Genomic DNA, 13,274 nt, shown 5'->3' with positions numbered 1-13,274 from the left:
TTAAAGGTTTCACCACAGGGACAAGCCTAGACTTCACTAAAGGGAGCCAAGGTGACTCTCCTTTGTTTTTTTACAGTGTAAGCCACTCTCCTTGGCAGATTGTTGCCTGCACTGTAGAAAGTGGTTGTCACTTTTACAGCAGTTTTCTTGTCAATTTTGACGAGCCCTCAACATCAACAAAAAAGACGGCACTTCCGCTGTCAACACGGGGAGAGGGGAGAGCGTCGAGGAAGCACAAGAAAAAAGACAAAATGCGTGCGGTGGTAAAGCGTTTCGATTAGCTGCCACTGGGTACATGGGCGTATCAACCGGGGGGGCAAGGGGGGTGCTTGCCCCCCAGTTCTCAGAGTAGGGGGGCAAGGCATGTGTTTTGCCCCTCTGAAACGGCCGCCACTGGGCAGGGGAAACGCTGGCCGGCGGCGCCCAAGGGTTACCAAGGGCACCGCCCCCCCGACCCTGGGGGGGTCTGGGTTGCCCCTCACTCAAAACCAAGTTGGTACGCCACTGATTGGGTACATCATCCGACTGACAACCAATCGCGATGTGATACCGTTTGCACTTTGTTGCATTGCTAGGAGACTTCTCACCCCTTACACACCGGCTGGGCCTGCCTCGGCTGGCGCGGCGAGCAGGCGCAAAGTAGCAAAGCTTTGAAGAAGCGTTTTTGTATGTTCTCGACGTTTAGTTATGCGAGTTGGAAGCGTGCTTGGAAGCCGGGTAGGATTCACGAAGTGGTTTCCTCGCACGTAGCTACAGCGGCTGCAGTCGCAAACCAAGTGCACCAGACAAAGGTAAGTCTACCGTTTACATGCATTCGTTCTGAGCTGAGTTTTGAGAAGCCTGGCCTGCTAGTTGAGGACGTGCATTCTTTTTTCTTCTGTTTATGTCAGTTTCCTTGCTTTTGTATTTGTGATATCGAATGCACAGTACCCCATTCTCTGGGAGTGCAAGTGGGCACGAGATCACAGCTTTGAGATATGTTTGCCCAGAATGAGCGCTGCTTTCAATGTGCACAGCTAGCGCCAATCAGAGTGTAGTGACCGCTTGCGAAAAGAAGAAAAGAAAGAGGAGAGGTCACGAAAACTCGGCAACCAGGATCGTGAGCAGCGGAGACGAGACATTCAGAACCATGTATGCCATACTGTAAATATTGTAAATAAAAAACGTGACGTAGAGGAACACACCTTTAAAGAGCAACAGGTCCTGATCGTTTCTCCAAACCAGGTTTCGTGGACAACTTTTCGTGGACAGACGTGTCATGGACATGCTTGTCGACACTAACGTTCCAATGACACTCGTTACGCTAATTGAATGGTATAGGGACATTTCATCGCAAGTGTATCCCATCTGTTCACTCTGCGTACATAAAAAAACGAATCGAGGTGTCGATAAAATGATCTGTCGATCAAGCAATCTGGTGATGAATCATTGCGTGTCAATGAAACGATCTGTCAATTAAACGTCGTTCCACTGCAAGATCAACATGCTCGCGCTTGCTACCGGCTTCGCTCGCACAACCGATCTACGAACTTCGTCGTCAGAGCCAGCGCTGGGCTTCAAGCACCGGGCTCCATGAATGAAAAATTGAATGAAGTCATGAATATCTGGACCAACCAGATCCGAGCAGCATGGCGACGCGAGGCGTATACGTCACAGCGACGTAGGAACGCGAGAGCCGGTTGCCATGGATACTGCCACGTGGCAGTGTATATATATGTGTGTGTGTGTGTGTGTGTGTGTGTGTGTGTGTGTGTGTGTGTGTGTGTGTGTGTGTGTGTGTGTGTGTGTGTGTGTGTGTGTGTGTGTGTGTGTGTGTGTGTGTGTGTGTGTGTGTGTGTGTGTGTGTGTGTGTGTGTGTGTGTGTGTGTGTGTGTGTGTGTGTGTGTGTGTGTGTGTGTGTGTGTGTGCGTGCGTGCGTGCGTGCGTGCGTGCGTGCGTGCGTGCGTGCGTGCGTGCGTGCGTGCGTGCGTGCGTGCGTGCGTGCGTGCGTGCGTGCGTGCGTGCGTGCGTGCGTGCGTGCGTGCGCGCGTGCGCGCGCGTGCGCGTGCGTGCGCGTGCGTGCGTGCGTGCGTGCGTGCGTGCGTGCGTGCGTGTGTGTGTGTATTGAAGGAACCAGGTGTATTGAATAGACCGATCTCACGAGGAGTTGCGCGACGCCACCGCTGCCGCGGTGCATTCTGGTACCTGTAGTTCTCCCCGGTTTTCCGGCCGCGTCGGCACGCATTGTACGCCGGGCGTTTGGAAATTTTCGGGTTGGCGCGAGACTTTTAGCCAGGTGTTGACTCATGGTTTTCAATCGGTGGCTTCACATGGTGTATGCCACGGAGCTATAATAACAGCACCAGGCAAAAAGGCCTCGGATATTATGTCTTCCCGGACAGAGAGGCAGAGCCGGACAGAGCGGCGGCAAAAATAGCATTTTACGATTTTTTTCGCGATTTCCTTCATAATTTATATGCAATTATTGTACGTCAGCTAAAATATGTACGATTACAGGGCACGAGACATAGAGCGTGCCGAAGTGTTCCGTAAGCTGGAATCTCTCTGAACATTTGCTCCGTAGCGGCCTATTCATTGGTCTATTTCAAATAGGACCTCCGCTGTGGTTTGCGGAGGCCCTTTTTAATACACTTCTTACTCAGTGTATTTTGGTGGTTATAACTTTTATTGCGACGACATATTTCAAGCACAACTGTGCTTCAAAAGATCAGGACAATCACTAAAAAAGAGCAGCGATTCCCGATATGCACCATTTGATATAAAACAACTTTTTTTCGGAAGCAGCCTTCATTTTTTTTTTCCATACCAACGCAAAAAGATTACATAATGCAATTTAGAAGTGCAACACGTACTTACCGCCGAAAATGTAACAAAGGAACCTCATCCATTTTGTGGTGGTCTATTAGGCTGGTGTTACTGGTTCATCCTGCACTAGCACCAGTCGAGACCGCAGAAAAAAGCTTCCCCCGTCGGGCGACTGTTAGCGTTCGGATCTTGCGCAAACAAAATTAAACTGAATAGAAACTGTGCACGAAAAATCATCTCCACCCCAAGCTTTCAGGTATATAACATGCTTGCTTTTTTTTTATAGATGCCAATTATTACGGCCGTCAGGCATGGCCCCTCTGTAGATCAGTTCTTTGTGTGCAGGCTTCTCCCGCTGTTCATCTGTAGTCTGTCGCACAGGCTGTCAATCAGAATGAAACAACTTTTAGAAAACTATCCCTGACCGAGAAAGTCTATTTAGCTCCTCTTACTTGATAGCTGATTAAACGTTATGCACAAGACTCAGCACCACCAAGCTCAGTTTTTCATCACATTTGATGCTGTTCCGTGGTGCTTCACCGAGCCGATGGTCCCTCGAATTTTCTTGTTCTTTGCTATAGCACTAGATGTTCACTTGTTTGCAAGGTAATTGAGACGTCCGAGGACTCGGAATGCTCGAGTAGTTTTTTTGTTTTGTTTTGTTTTTTTCCGCGGTCGCAGTGGGATTACCCCGTGAACGGCAGTGAGCTCACGCGTTCACGAAGACGAAGCAGACGACGACGAAGCAGACAATAAAGCGATTTAAAGCGATAAGACGACTGAAACTGCTTTTCTGCACTTGCTGAGGAAAGTAAAGCATTACAAACAACACAATCTTATGAAGTAAAAACATGCAAGAGAATCAAGGTGATACCGGGGCGTGCCAAATGATAGTCTATGATGATGTACGTACGCGCAGCCGTATGTAGCCGGGAAGCCAGGAAGGGATGACTACAAGTAGCATGGCGGTGGCACCACTTCCGGAATGCGCGCGCCTGCGCAGTTCGCTTGGTGACATCGGTCTATTAGCATAATCCCTTGACGTCATGGGCCATGTGATGCAGCCAAGGTGTGTCAATATTTCGTTTTAAGTAAACAGTCTTGAAAAAGATCTGTCCCAGGCCGAAGTGTCGACTGACTTTACGAATGATATAGTAGATACCCGCTAACCAGTAAGCATTTTTCTAACTGCTTCTTTTTTGCGGCCATGTTTGCTTTGATTGAAAGAAAAGAAAAACAAAGTGTTCATTCAATGACTGACGAAGGGTCTACCAGGCTCGAAACGTTTCTCTGCATACACCACCTATTTATTAACGACCATCTCCTCCTTAAGGGCACTTATTTTTTAATATATATATTTATATCTATATATACGGGCGGTTTCATTTGGATTCAGGCAACGAGTGGCAGTCGTATCTTTTAATTTGCTTCAAATTTTTATATTTCGTGGCGCATGTTTCAAGAAGAACAATCCTTTTTATTTTAATGCCCTGACATGTCCAGTTTCCGAGAAAAAAAATCTCAAAAGAAGCGGGAAAGAACAATGAGGTTTCGACGATTGTCGTGTGTGGCGTTTTTGAATCACTCTCAATCTCAAAGTATTCAAAAGAGAGCGTCTATATTTTTTTAGTGTGATATTTATGCAAGTAAGTAAAACAAAATTATAACTACTATTTATTATTCGTCGCTCCAATCTTCGTGAAAATACCCAAATATGCCTCCGCGAACAACTGTGACCTAAATTGCAAATTTTTTGAGTCGCCTATATTTAGTATTGCTTTTAAAATAATACCACATGTCGAACCTTTCATTGCCTTCCAAATTAAGCAAAGTTTGTGTTTTTATCGATTACGAGTACTGAGAAATAAATTATGCAACAGAGAGGGTTTTCACTTTTGATTCACTTTCAGCACGCTGTATAAAAAAAAAAACATTTTTAATTTTTTTTTTTTCACATCGCGTTCTTTTTACATCCTTCTTTTAGCCAGAATACATTTCGTTTGAGGTATTTGCTTTGGTTTTGAGTTTTAAACCTCTAAATATGCTAAAAAAGAGCAAATGCCGATGGTGGGTTTTGACGATTTTCGTGTGTGGCGTTTTTGAGCCATTCTCCATCTCAAAGTATTCAAAAGGGAGCGTCTATATTTTTTTAGTGTGATATGGGGGTATGCAAGTAGGTAAGACCACATTATAACTACTATCCATTATTCGTCACCCCGATCTTTGTAAAAATCCCCAAACATGCCTCTGCGAACAACTGTGACCTACCTAAATTGCGGATTTTTCTTTAGTCGACTATGTTTAGTTTTATTTTTAAAATAATACCACGTGTAGAATCTTTCATTGCCTTCCACATTATGTAAAGTTTGTGTCTTAATCACGTACGAGTGCTGAGAAATAAATTATGAAACAGAAAAGGTTTTCACTTTTTGTTCAATTTGAGCACGCTGTAGAAAAAAAAACTTTTTTTTTTAATTTTTGTTGCGTTGCGTTTTTTTTACACTTCTTTTAGCCAGCGTACATTACGTTACAGGTATATGCACTAGTTTTCAGTTTTAGGCCTCTAAATATGCTAAAAAATGCTGATGGTGGGTTTATGGGTTATAGCTGTATATTTTATTGTTTATTATATTAATCTAAGGGACGTTGAATAAATGCTCATATAAAAGACATTAATGTCGTTAGGCGTATAATTACAAGTTCGCAATTCCACACGTCTAAACACTATAAAATCGCAACTGCCGAAAGCGGGTTTTCAGACAACTTTCGCCGGTGCAACGATTGGAGAGGCCTCAAGCCTAAACCCTATGCGCTACATAATCTATACACGTTTGCAAGTCCGGCTTCAGGGAGCTGCCATCTTGCCTGTCTGGGGTGCGCTTGGACCAGTCATAATCCGATTACGAAGCCTTGCTAAGGCGTCGTAATCGGATTATGGCCTCTCTCGAGAGCGCACCCCACTGAGGAAGAAGGCGGCGCTCTGAGACCGGACTTGCAAACGTGTATACTATGTTAGAAATGTCAAAGTATAATGTTGCAAAAAATTAGAGTAACATACATTTCCTGTAGTAACCTAGATTTTTAAATGCGAAATTGCAAATTTTAAATGAAAAATTCACGTTGATAAAAAACAATCATTTTTATTTATTTTGCCACTTGATTTTTTTAATGTTTTTATTTTACTCTGCAAACAACTGGTGGGTTCTAAAATTAGTTTTCTGGTGTTTCGGGCCTCTACAGATGATAGAGAACAGTACCTTCCAACTACGGGTTTATAACAAGTGGAATGTGTGTGTCATGTTCAAGGCAGTCAGTTGTGGTGGCAATAATACTCCCATGAATAATTCTAGAGCATAACGAGGGCAATATTCACATTGAACAGCCCTCGAAACAGTTTGTAAATTTAGCAATATTTATTTGTTTCTTTTTCTTTATTTCGTTCGCGAGATTGCCAGTCATCTGACCAAGCACTGAGAGGCAAAGTTGAGAGAGGACAACCCAATCAAGGGCTAAAGATCAACGATGATAAATGAATGTGTTCTTCCTCCCATCGCACTCAGAAAACGCTGTAAAGCTCCTCCCGGCTTTTTACGAAATAGCGAGCGAGCCGCAGCCCTTGGGCTCTTTCCCTTGCAAGGTTTTCCTATTGCCTCTAGTGACCTTCGCGATAAGAGCTATCGGCCTTGCATCAGGGAAGAAGGGTCGGGAAGTCGCTTGGCATTACCATCCCAAAAGAGAGAAAGGAAATACAAAAACGCTCAAAAGTCTGCTTGGCCGACCACACTGCTATACTCTTGAGATAGGGCAGACTCAGGAAAGCGCTTTCTCAACTTCAAGTGCCACGATCCTCCAAAGCGATGGCGGAAGCGTTCAGTGCGGACCGCGTTTATTGTACCGATTATCAACGCCGGCACAAGAAAATGGTTCTACGAAATGAGGACTTCAAGTGTGTCACCGCTCTGGATTTGAACTCACTCAGGAGAATTTTGGATCCTTGACCTGTGCCCATTCTTGAGACTGACAAGCTGTGCAAGAACTGCTTCAGGTATTTATTATCCCGTGTTTCTGACTGTCTGGAAGCAGGAACAGCTGGACCCTCGGATAAAGACAGTGGCTATGTTGACAAGGCAGCATCTATCATCGAACTTAACAAGTGCGTATCATCACTGGATATAGAGGTGTCACCGTTCAGAATGCCAGATGAATTGCGAAAAAGATCTCTTCGCTCATACTCCAGAAGAAAGCAGAGTCAAGTCGAGGATGCTGTGAAGTCAAAACTACGGCGCAAGATCAGTGACGCATATGATGTGCCAGATGAGGAACTTAATAAGACATGTTCTAACAAAATGTGCGCGAATGGGAAGCGAGCGTTCGAAAAGCATATGAGAAGAGCACTTCGATCAAGGAAAGATGTCAGTTGCTGACGTTGTTTCCGAACGAAATGACAAAGCAACAAATACTGAATGCTGTTCATGCGGCTACGAAGTATTTGATTGACAAGTCGAGGAAGCTCAAGGCAACTAACGAAGTATGGAGGCTTTTCCGATCCGTACACTTCAAACAAGCTGAAAGAATCGGATGTTGCGACAACTCTCCGCTACTTTTGAGAAGATGAGATGGACTGCTCCATTCAAAGCCCAAACAAGAAAGATGTTACTGTAAACATATCGGGAACCAAGGAGTGTGTTGTCAAAAGCTACATGACTCGCTCTATTCGCGAATCGTATGCTTTCTTGATGAAAGCTCATCCAGACATCAAGCTTGGTCTAACAAATTTGTATATGTTGCGCCCAAAATGGTGTCAAGATTGCTCCGTACCGGGACCAATCTGTTTGCACATATTGTGCGAACTTCGAACTGCTGTTAGCATCAATAAAAAACACCTCATCAATCAAACTGGCGAGAGATTGCGTCGAAAAGTATATCACTCATGAGTATATAAAAGACATTCAAAGAAAAGCAATATGGGATGCTAAGTCGAATCTGTCACCCAAGTCTATACCGCTTCACTTCGACTTCGCCGAAAATTGGAGCATAATACTCCCAAAGCAAGTGCGGGGTATTACTGGCAAAAAAAGCAACTAAGCATTTTCACCTGCGTTGCAACGAAGCCCAGCACTACAAAACGTTTCGTCACTATCAGCGACGATCTTCATCACGATTCCTCGCACACCATCTTCGTGCTAAAGAAAATTGTTAAGGTCCTCGAAGAGGAAGAACCCATCTTTACAAATTTAACATATATCTCGGATGGTGCGGTGACGCACTTTAAAAACAGGTTTCAGTCTTACGAAATGGGTGAAAGCGGCCTTCTTTCAAGATGGTTGTTGTCTGCGAGTGGGCACGGCAAGAACGCATGCGACGGCATTGGTGGCCTCCTAAGCACCATGCCACACTACACAACATGCGAGAGCCTGCAAATGCTGCAATCCTCACTCCTAGAAACTTTGTGTCAGCACTTACATCAAAGCAAGGCAAGACACGAATTATCGACTTGACCACCATGGACCTCATGAAGTTCCGGGAAGAAATGAAGAAGTGGGAATCCGTTGGCTCAGTGCCTGGTCTCCGTTCGTGCCACGTTTGGTACAAGCAACCATCAGACGTCTCCACCGGGAAAAGAGTGCGAAAAGCTAGGACTCCTAAGGAAATTCATCACTGAACTTGAATCCTCCGATCACTCTTGTCAAGATCGTCGCATGTATATAGCTGTATTGTGCTACCTCAAACTTTATAATTTAATTGCTCACTGTAAATAAATATATCGTAAACCACCCAAAGGAAACTTCAGCTCCACTTTTTTAGTTGATAGTTAACCTACAAGAATCAAAGTAGTCAAATAGCTTTACAAAAAGTTTTGAGAGCCTCTGAAATTATTCGAGGTAACTGTGCCATTTTGTGTGTTATCATGCTGAGCTTGCCTGAAAGCAGAAAGCCTCGAACTTTGGAAGTAACGAATTTTTGAAGCTGATCGTGTTCTATATTTTATTTAACATTACCAAAAATCAAGGAATCCATAAATCATACATAACACATAACGCCCTTGACGTGCGCCTTACTTGTCATTACCTTGAATGCGATACTCATAAATATATATCACTATCTCTGATCTACAAGAAATAATGTAGTTCACATTATTTACTAAACGTCTTAGATAATTAAAAAAAAAAAAAAGATATATAAAATATGCAGTTATGCCCATTTAGCCTCGAGGCCTCCTCATAACCCATACACCCGCCATCGGCATTTGCTCTATTTTTAGCATTTTTAAAGGCTTCAACTCAAATCTAGTGCATATACCTGTAACGAAGTGTATCCTGGCTAAAAGAAGGGTGCGAAGAGAATGTGACGCAAAAAAAAAAAGAAAAAAACAAACTAAATATGTTTTTTTATATACAGCGTGCTGAAATTGAACAAAAAGTGAAAACCTCGGTTTCATCATTTATTTTTCAGCACTCGTATGTGATAAAGGCACAAAAATTTACTTAATTGGGAATTCAATAAAAGGTTCTACACGTGGTATTATTTTAAAAGCGATACTAAACATAGTCGACTAAAAAAAATATCCGCAATTTAGGTCACAGTTGTTCGCGGAGGCATGTTTGGGGATTTTTACAAAGATTGGAGCAACGAATAATAAATAGTAGTTATAATGTCGTTTTACCTACTTGCATATATATCACACTAAAAAAATATAGACACTCTCTTTTGAATACTTTGAGATTTAGAGTGGTTCAAAAACGCCACACACGACAATCGTCAAAACCTCGTCGTTCTTTCCCGCTTCTTTTGAGATTTTTTTTCTCAGAAACTAAACATATCAGGACATTAAAATAAAAAGGATTGTTCTTCTTGGAACATGCACCACAAAATATAAAAAATTGAAGCAAATTAAAAATTATGACTGCCAGTCGTTGCCTGAATCCAAATGAAACCGCCCATATATATATATATATATATACCATAAAATATTGAGCATGCACCCTTACTTGAGCAAGCGCCCCCCTCCCACTGCCGCCCGTCCCGAAGGCATTTTTTTTTAGCTTTGTTTTTGGCTGTCGCAGTGTACAAAGCCAATATTGAATCCAATACAAGAGGTTGCTACAAGAACGCACCACCAGCCATCGCCGCCATTTCCTTAGTGCCTGCATTGGGAGCGGTTGTCTTTGTTCGCCAAGCATCCGTATACGGTGCAAAAGAAACTCGAAGTTGTGGATTGAGCTCGGAAGAATGACAAAAAGGTCTACCTGACCTCTCGCAATTTCAAGTTGGACTGTAAGAGGGTATATGCGAGAGGGACACGAAAGTATGAAGTTTTGCTGCAACACAACTTCGGGAAGTCAAAGGTACGACGCAAATTGAGCAACGGTGCTCCTATCTTTAGTGAAGTCGACGACACCTTGTACGAGTTCTCAGAGCGCGAAAGGAACTCTGGACGTGCGTCGAGGAGGGCGACCTTCATGAACGGCTGTCTGACATCAGCGCCGTTGTCCCCGAGAACCCCGACAATCTGCGGACCGAGGGCCTAGACCTCATTTTTAGATCTGATTCTCAGGAATCGTTTTGTGGCTTTGTTAGCGACGGAGGTGAACACCAGAATTTCCGTTTTCTGAATTGAAAAATGATTGGAGTGTCCATAAATAAACATTTTCAATTATGCAAGCTATGATGCTTTTTTTTTTTTTTTTTTTTTTTTCACTTTTACTGGTTGCTACTTTGTGGTGGCAGCCTCGAATTTTGGGCCCGATCCAAGTAAGGGCCTCCTCTTTATCTAGTCATATTATGTCCAAATTTTGGGGGGTGCTTGCTCGGTATTTTACGGCATATAGGTCGTGGGTGTGTGGTTGGGTGGAAGGCTTATCGCCGGTCACAGAGAGTTAGGATCGTCTGCTTTGGGCGAGCTTGCAGATGAGGCCGCCACTGGTCTCGTCCATGTTTTGTGTTTGCTGTTTGAATTTTTATTTTTATCTTTTTATCTTTGCATTCTATGTATTTTTTGCCTTTTTTTTGTTTTTCTTGCTTCTGCGGTATATCGCTCGATATTTGAGGTCTCACTTTTTAAGTCCCGCTTGAGGAAGAAGGGTCCCCCTTTGAAACGTCGCGGTTTCTGTATAACTTATACATGTTGAATTAAACCTTCCAAGTTTGTTTGACCCCCGGCGGCCTTCTACTTTTATAAAAAAATATGCCTACAGCCTATTTAGCCGCAAGATGTCATTTTCACGAATGGCTTCCGGCACCACCACCGAGGACAAGCTTACGAGGAGATACCCCAAATTTGCACCCAAGACAGCCATTATTGGAGGTTCGCAGACGAAGTACCTGTTCAACTATTTCGACCCGATGCAAAAGGGCACTCCTGCATTGATCACCTGGCGGGGAGCCGGAATCCTGGATATTCTACACGAACTGAAGAACGCGCCGAGATCGGTGACGGCGATGGTTTTTCATGTCGGGACCAACGACCTAGCGTCACACGGTGGAGAGGAGACCCTGAGGCAATACCGCTCCTTGGTGGAGTATACCTGGAGGGAGCGCCCGGAGGTCCGGCGGATCTATGTTTCGCTGGTTTTGCCTCGACACATCAGCCATCAGAGTTTCCGACCGAACCAAGGGTTCATACTTTGGTTTAACAACCACGCAAGGCTCTTCAACCAAAGCGTCAGGAACCTGTGCAGACGTTCTCAGACCGTCTTCTACGTGGACCACGGCTTCGAGGACCTTCCGCCACGGCAATTCGTGGCCGCCGATGGTGTACACCCCAACTTTCTAGGGGTGGCCGTGATCGCGGAGCACCTAAGGGGGATTCTTCCACGTGAAGCAGCTCCATCGCCTCCATCGTGGTCAGCGATTCCATCTTCTGACAATAGACCTGACGTGGCCGACGCTGTCCGGACGTCCAGCACATCATCCACGCAGGAGGTGCAAGTGTCGTGCTCTACGCGACCGAATGGTTCATCGGCAGCGAATGAGGCGCCAGTGGTGCCTAGTGAGTCGAACTCGGACTCACTAGGCACCACTGGTTGACTCCCTCCTGTCCCTGGGACAGGAGGGAGTCCAACTGCCCTCGTCGCCTATCCCGGTCTCTTTGCCTCATCGCAACAACCTGAGGGGACCATTCCTTGAGGTTGCCCGCTTCCGAAATTGACTGCCTTGAGAGACGACGTCTGATCCGCCTTCTTCTGATCCGTCTTTTCTTAAATTACACAAAATCTCAGGTAAGCAAATTAGACACCAACCTACACAGATCCACCCTTCGCGTTTATTTGGAGGCTGGTATTCCGCCTAAGGGATTACGCCTGACACATCCACCGGCAATGAACGATCTCTCTGTCTGTGACCGCACGGAATGGCAGAGCGAGTTGACGCTGCTTCGCTCAAACTAGTGGGACTAACGATAACTGATTATGAAAGAAAGACCACCTGCCTAATTGAACAGGGAAATATCATACTTAAATCTCACCCCTTCACACCAATTGAGATTCAGGAAAAGTACAATTTTGAAACAAAACTGCGAAAAGAACTCGTTACTGTAAAAATTAGAAAACTTCCTCGAGACAATGTCAACTATGATTTAGAGAAATTTATAATGAACACAGAGGCCAGGCATGAACATACATTAACTTCAGAAACAAATTCCCCACCCGCAACTCATACTGCTAGCATTAACAATGAAGAAAGAGTGGAAAACAGTGTGCAAAGTGTAGTAAATCTGTCGAAAATCACGTTATCTTCTAACGAATATACACTACTTTCTAAAGGCCTAAACTTTTGTCCAACTTTGGGGAATTGGGACGAATTTCAGGTCTTCCGTGACCTTGATTATTTTGCACGCAATTTGAGGCTTCGGGAATATTTCGCCGACAGACCACAAGCCACAGGAGACTTGATCATGCCAGGCCGCTCCGGCGGCTGGACACCAGGCAAGGGGCGGGACAGATGCTTGGATCTATACATCGACGCTGTTCAGCGAAAAATAATGCAGCAATTCAGGCAAAAAAGACCAGGCAGGCAAAACCTCAACTTGCATGAGAGGAATGCCCTTAAATCACTCAGCTTAAGGACAGACATTGTTATAAAGCCCACCGATAAAGGTGGAGCAATCGTTATAATGAACTCGGAAGATTATTTGGCAGAGGGCCTCCGCCAACTAAACGACTCATAATTTTACAAACATCTTATATGCGACCCTACTTCGCATCATACAACCATTGTAACTGAGGCACTTTCGACATTGGTCAGACAAAACAAGATCACATCGAAAGTTCGAGCAGGCCTAAAACAAACACAGCCTACCACTGGCCGTTTTTATACGTTACCGAAAATTCATAAAACTGGAAACCCGGGTCGCCCTATTATTTCTGGAAATGGAACATTAACTGAACCACTTTCGAGCTTTGTAGACAATTTGATAAAACCCATTCCACCCAAATTCCCTTCCTACACAAGACACAGGGGTGATTCCACGA

The sequence above is a fragment of the Ixodes scapularis genome, unplaced genomic scaffold, assembly GCF_016920785.2.
Source record: "Ixodes scapularis isolate PalLabHiFi unplaced genomic scaffold, ASM1692078v2 PGA_scaffold1__304_contigs__length_218370807, whole genome shotgun sequence".
In the NCBI taxonomy this organism is placed as follows: domain Eukaryota; kingdom Metazoa; phylum Arthropoda; class Arachnida; order Ixodida; family Ixodidae; genus Ixodes; species Ixodes scapularis.
Note: the sequence above shows the minus strand (reverse complement) of the source record.